The sequence below is a fragment of the Nomascus leucogenys genome, chromosome 11, assembly GCF_006542625.1.
Source record: "Nomascus leucogenys isolate Asia chromosome 11, Asia_NLE_v1, whole genome shotgun sequence".
NCBI lineage: Eukaryota > Metazoa > Chordata > Mammalia > Primates > Hylobatidae > Nomascus > Nomascus leucogenys.
In genome coordinates, this window is record NC_044391.1 from 117,360,139 (window position 1) to 117,367,240 (window position 7,102).

Here is a 7,102-nt window from a genome sequence, read left to right on the forward strand (position 1 = left end):
GGGAAGTGAGGGGCGCCTCTGCCCGGCCGCCCCGTCTGGGAAGTGAGGAGCGCCTCTGCCCGGCCACCCATCGTCTGGGAAGTGAGGGGCGCCTCTGCCCGGCCGCCCCGTCTGGGAAGTGAGGAGCGCCTCTGCCCGGCCGCCCCGTCCGGGAAGAAGTGAGGAGCGCCTCTGCCCGGCCGCCCCGTCCGGGAAGAAGTGAGGAGCGCCTCTGCCCGGCCGCCCCGTCCGGGAATAAGTGAGGAGCGCCTCTGCCCGGCCGCCCCGTCCGGGAAGAAGTGAGGAGCGCCTCTGCCCGGCCGCCCCGTCCGGGAAGAAGTGAGGAGCGCCTCTGCCCGGCCGCCCCGTCTGGGAAGTGAGGAGCGCCTCTGCCCGGCCGCCCCGTCTGGGAAGTGAGGAGCGCCTCTGCCCGGCCGCCCCGTCTGGGAAGTGAGGAGCGCCTCTGCCCGGCCGCCCCGTCTGGGAAGTGAGGAGCGCCTCTGCCCGGCCACCCATTGTCTGGGAAGTGAGGGGCGCCTCTGCCCGGCCACCTATCGTCTGGGAAGAAGTGAGGAGCGTCTCTGCCTGGCCGCCCCATCTGGGAAGTGAGGAGCGCCTCTGCCCGGCCGCCCCGTGTCTGGGAAGAAGTGAGGAGCGCCTCTGCCTGGCCGCTCCGTCTGGGAGGTCTACCATGGAGGCCAGAAGCAATGTGGGGGCTGGATGTGGTGGCTCACGCCTGTGGTCCCGGCACTCTGGGGGGTGAGGCGGGTTGATCACTTCGGGCTAGGAGTTCGAGACCAGTCTGGCAACGCATGAAAATACAAAGAAAAAAAAACTCGTAGGGACAACTCTGGATGTCAATAGAGGTGACTTCCTTGCTATGTTTTATTAACCAGTAGAAGACTGGTGGTGGCATTTTGGCCTCTTGCCTTGCTTAGAGCTTTGTGGAACTTTGAACTTGAGAGAGATGATTTAGGGTATCTGGAAGAAGAAATTTCTAAGCAGCAAAGCATTAAAGAGGTAACTTTGGTGCTGTTAAAGGCATTCAGGTTTTTTTTTTGTTTTTTGTTTTTTGTTTTTTGATATGGAGTCTCACTCTGTTGCCCGGGCTGGAGTGCAGTGGTGCGATCTCAGCTCACTGCAAGCTCCACCTCTAGGGTTCACACCATTCTCCTGCCTCAGCCTCCTGAGTAGCTGGGACTACAGGCACCCACCACCATGCCCGGCTAATTTTGTTTTTGTATTTTTAGTAGAGACAGGGTTTCACTGTGTTAGCCAGGATGGTCTCCATCTCCTGATCTTGTGATCTGCCTGCCCCAGCCTCCCAAAGTGCTGGGATTACAGGCGTGAGCCACCACACCCAGCCAGCATTCAGTTTTAAAAGGGAAACGGAATAAAAGTTTGGAAAATTTGCAGCCTGACAATGCAATAGAAAAGAAAATCCCATTTTCTGAGGAAAAATTCAAGCCAGCTGCAGAAACTTGCAGTTAAGAAGAAGCCAAATGTTAATCCACAAGACAATGGGGAAAATGTCTCCAGGGCATGTCAGAAGTCTTCATGGCAGCCCCTCCCATCACAGGTCCTAAGGCCTACGAGGAAAAAATGGTTTAGTGGGTCAGGCCCAGGGTCCCCATGCTGTGTGCAGCCTAGGGACTTGGTGCCCTGTGTCCCAGCCAATCCAGCCATGGCTAAAAGGGGCCAACATAGAGCTTGGACTGTGGCTTCAGAGAATGCAAGCCCCAAGCCTTGGCAGCTTCCACATAGTGTTGAGCCTGTGAGTGCACAGAAGTCAAGAATTGGGGTTTGGGAACCTCTGCCTAGATTTCAGAAGATGTATGGACACACCTGGATGTCCAGGCAGAAGTTTGCGGCAGGGGTGGTGCCCTCATGGAGAACCTCTGCTAGGGCAGTGTGGAAGGGAAATGTAGGGTAGGAGTCTCCACACAGAGTCCCTACTGGGGCACCCTCTAGTGGAGCTGTGAGAAGAGGGCCACTATCCTCCAGACCCCAAAATGGTAGCTCCACTGACATCTTACATCATTCACCTGGAAAAGCCACAGATACTCAACACCAGCCTGTGAAAGCAGCTGGGAGGCTGCACCCTGCAAAGCACACAGGGGCAGAGCTGCCCAAGACCATGGGAACACACCTCTTGCATCAGCGTGACCTGGATGTGAGACAGAGAGTCAAAATAGATCACTTTGGAGCTTTAAGATTTGACTGCCCTGATGGATTTTGGACTTGCATGGGGACTGTAGCCCCTTTGTTTTGGCCAATTTCTCCCATTTGGAACAGATGTATTTACCCAATGCCTGTACCCCCATTGTATCTAGGAAGTAAGTAACTTGCTTTTGATTTTATAGGCTTTATAGAGGAAGGGACTTGCCTTGTCTCAGGTGAGACTTTGGACTGTGGATTTTTGAGTTAATGCTGAAATAAGACTTTGGGGGACTGTTGGGAAAGCATGATTAGGTTTGAAATGTGAGGATATGAGATTTGGGAGGGGCTACGGGTGAAATGATATGGTTTGCTGTGTCTTTATCCAAATTTCTTCTTTTTTTTTTTTTTTTTTTTTTTTTGAGATGGAGTCTTGCTCTGTCCCCCAGGCTAGAGTGCAGTGGCGCGATCTCGGCTCACTGCAGGCTCTGTCCCCAGGGTTCACGCCATTCTCCTGCCTCAGCCTCCCGAGTAGCTGGGACTACAGGTGCCCGCCAACACGCCCGGCTAATTTTTTTGTATTTTTAGTAGAGACAGGGTTTCACCGTGTTAGCCAGGATGGTCTCGATCTCCTGACCTTGTGATCCGCCTGCCTTGGCCTCCCAAAGTGCTGGGATTACAGGCTTGAGCCACCGCGCCCGGCCCAAATTTCATCTTGAATTCCCACATGTTGTGGGAGGGACCCAGTGGGAGGTAATTAAATCATGGGGACAGGTCTTTCCCATGCTGTTTTCATGATAGTGAATTAAGTCTCACAAGATCTGATGGTTCTATAAGGAGGAGTTTCCCTGCACAAGCTCTCTCGGGTTGCCTGCTGCCATGCATGTAAGACATGACTTGCTTCTCCTTGCCTTGCACCATGATTGTGAGGCCTCTCCAACCACATGGATCTGTAAGTCCATTAAAATTTTTTCCTGTATAAATTACCCAGACTTGGGTATGTCTTTATCAGCAGCATGAAAACAGACTAATACAAAGTGTCAAGGTACCTCACTTTCAAATAGTTCAGCAAACAAGACACACACACATACACACATACAAAACATATGTGCTGTGCATTACTATTTTTCACTAATTCTTTGCTTGTAAATAGGAAAACTGTGGTCAAGGGAGAGCTGGTCTTAGGCTGACGGCACCAGAACTACACGTGATTCTGCCAGAATGTGACTGATTAATCCTGAAAAGGCCGGGCGCAGTGGCTCACGCTTGTAATCCCAGCACTTTGGGAGGCCGAGGCGGGCGGATCACGAGGTCAGGAGATCGAAACCATGGTGAAACCCCGTCTCTACTAAAAAAAATACAAAAAATTAGCCGGGCGTGGTGGCGGGCGCCTGTAGTCCCAGCTACTCGGCGAGGCTGAGGCAGGAGAATGGTGTGAACCCGGGAGGCGGAGCTTGCAGTGAGCGGAGATCGCGCCACTGCACTCCAGCCTGGGTGACAGGGCAAGACTCCGTCTCATAAAAAAAAAAAAAAAAAAAATCCTGAAAAGTATTTCTGCTCTTGGCAAGGAGTGGTTGGGTGGCACTGTATCAGCCTCAGGTTTGTGTATCCAGGACCACAAACTGATTGTAATTTGGAGAGGGTACATGAAATGTGAAATAATTTGGTAGGCCAGGGTGGGTGAATCACCTGAGGTCAGGAGTTCAAGACCAGCCTGGCCAACATGGTGAAACCCCATCTCTACTAAAAATACAAAAATTGGCCAGGCACGGTGGCTCATACCTGCAATCCCAACACTTTGGGAGTCCAATGTGGGTGGATTACTTGAGGTCAGGAGTTCAAGACAAGCCTGGCCAACATGGTGAAACCCCATCTCTACTAAAAATACAAACAAATTAGCTAGGCGTAGTGGCGGGCACCTGTAATCCCAGCTATTCGGGAGGCTGAGGCACGAGAACTGCTTGAACCTGGTTGGTGGAGGTTGCAGTGAGCCAAGATGGTGCCACTGCACCCCAGCCTGGGTGACAGAGTAAAACTCCATCTCGAAAACAACAAAAAAAATTAGCTCGGTGTAGTGGCATACCCATGTAATCCCAGCTATTCGGGAGGCTGAGGCACGAGAATCGCTTGAACCCAGGAGGCAGAGTTTGCAGTGAGCCAAGATCATGCCATTGCACTCCAGCCTGGGTGACAGTGAGATTGTCTCAAAAAAAAGGAAAAAAGAAAAAAGAAATGTGAAATGAGCATGTTTAGGTATCTGTGAGTTCAGCATTGGTTAGGAGAATGTGTAGCCCTGATAGCTGGTGTTAAAAATAATCTGAAGAGGCCGGGTGTGGAGGCTCACGCCTGTAATCCCATCCCTTTGAGAGGCCGAGGTGGGGATCACCTGAGGTCAGGAGTTTGAGACCAGCCTGGGCAACGTGGCAAAACTGACTCTCTACTAAAAATACAAAAATTAGCTGGGTGTGGTGGCGGGTGCCTGTAATCCCAGCTACTCAAAAGGCTGAGGAAGGAGAATTGCTTGAACCTGGGAGGTGGAGGTTGCAGTGAGCTGAGATGATACTACTGCACTCCAGCCTGGGTGACACAGCAAGACTTCATCTCAAAAAAATAAAAATAAATAAATAACAAATAAATAAAATAAAAATAACCTGAAGAACAAGCAAAGGGTTGGGTCTAGTTGTCAGGCAATCCTGCTACCAGTTCCCTTCAGGCTTTTTTTTCTACCCACATTTTAACTTTCTGGATCTCCTTTGATTCATTTAATGTCTTATGAACACTGTTCGTGTTGGCTGGGGAGCCTAGGACAGGCCACACAATATGCTCTGAAGTGAAAGAGGGTAGTCTTTGCCTTCAAGCATCTTACACTCTAATAAAAATAGAAAAGCACGTAGTTATCCCTCGGTACTCATGGGTTCCACACTCTGTGGAGTCAACCAACCATGGCTCACATGTATTCGGGAAAGAAAAAACAGAACACAACTATACAATGATAAAAAATAATACAAATACAAAATACAGAATGCTATTTATATAGCATTTCCATTGTATTAGGGATTATAAGTAATCGAGATGATTTAACATATATGGGAGGATGTGCATAGATTTGCAAAATATCATTATTTTCTTTAACATAATTCTTTAAGATTCATAAATTAATCAGATCTGCAAAGATCCTTCTGCCAAATGTTTATAAATTTACTTATAATTAAATATAAATATTAATATTATCAATATTTAATAGTTACATAGCAATCTCATAAATAGTATTCAAAATTAATATTTTAAATTAAATAATTAAAACATATTTAATAGTAATAAGTAATACAGGTTCCAGTGATTAGAATCCATTATATTTGGAGGATGTTTTTCAGCCTTCTACAGGTGGGGGACATTGAAAGCTTGCTTCCGAGGGGTGACCACTGGGGCTATTTGTCACCTTGAGTGGCCACTTGACTATTAGAACTAAGCTATATTCAGAATGCTATCCTGGTTCTCTGTAAACTTAGGCTGGGGTGCTTCTTTTGCTTACCCTGCCAGTGTAGCCACCTCAGCAGTGTGCACCTGATTATTCGTGGACTTCTCAGCTATGTGAGCCAATACATTCCTTTTTATTCTGTTAAGCCAATTTGAATTTGGTTTCTGTCACCTGCAACAGGAGTACTGACTAAAACTGAACTTATGAAAAAGAGATCTCCACAAACAAGAATAACGGTAACCAATCAGATGATTTCTTCAAAGCTTTGAATACAGGCCAGGTGCGGTAGCTCACACCTGTACTCCCAGCACTTTGGGAGGCTAAGACAGGAGGATCGCTTGAGGCCAGGAGTTTGAGACCAGTTTGGCCAACATAGCAAGGCTCCTCTCTATAAAAAAATTAAACTAAAATTTAAAAAATTTTAAATATAAGAGTAGGCAGTATGAGTGAAAGCTGAAAGAACACGCAGAGAAGGCAGCAATCCAGGCCTCAATGAAAAGGAACCTAACTCTTGACACCCTATCTAGGCCTCTGTTCTCTTTTCTATCTTCTGCTTAGTCAGAATTTCTGCTTATTAATAACTGCAATTTATTCTCACTCCACCAGCATCATGGCCTGGATTGCTGCATAATACCCTAAACTGATTTGACCCTGGAACCCTTATTGTTTTTTAGAAAACAGTGAAAGGTAATTGTCAGCAAAGCAATTTGGGCTTTACACAGAACAAGCAAGAATAGGTTTCCTCTTCCAACTTGGTAATGCTCCTCATGACGTCCTGGGATCAGAAATAACTAACGTTATTTATTTATTTATTTATTTAGAGACAGTCGCTCTGTCGCCTAGGCTAGAGTGCAGTGGTGTGATCTTGGCTCACTGCAACCTCTACCTTCTGGGTTCAAGCGATTCTCCCGTCTGTCTCCTGAGTAGCTTGGATTACAGGCATGTGCCACCAGGCCCGGCAAATTTTTGTATTTTTAGTAGAGATGGGTTTTTGCCATGTTGGCCAGGCTGGTTTCTAACTGCTGACCTCAGATGATCTGCCCGCATCGGCCTTCCAAAGTGCTGGGATTACAGGCGTGAGCCACTGCGCCTGGACAGAAATAACTAATATGGTGACCGACTTGGACCAGGATGTGCGCCTCCCTACAGTAGGCAGCTTAGCAAGGTCCTTTCCAGACAAGTCGTTGTGCCTGCAGTTTTCCTGGATCTTTAAGTTACTCAACATCTCTAAGTCTTAATTTCTGTGGCACTAAAATGGGGAAATCACTGCAATGATTCGGAACAAGAAATCAAATATACGTAAAATGGCTGGTACATGGTACATGATGAATATTCATTCTCTTCCTCCAAACTGTAATATATCACTTACTATGTAAGTATCCAATTGTCTTTTGTTCAAATATCTTAAAATTTGTACAGTAGAATAGTATGATTTTACATACAACAAACAGCTTAAACAACCAGGACCTTTTTTTTCATCTGAAAAAG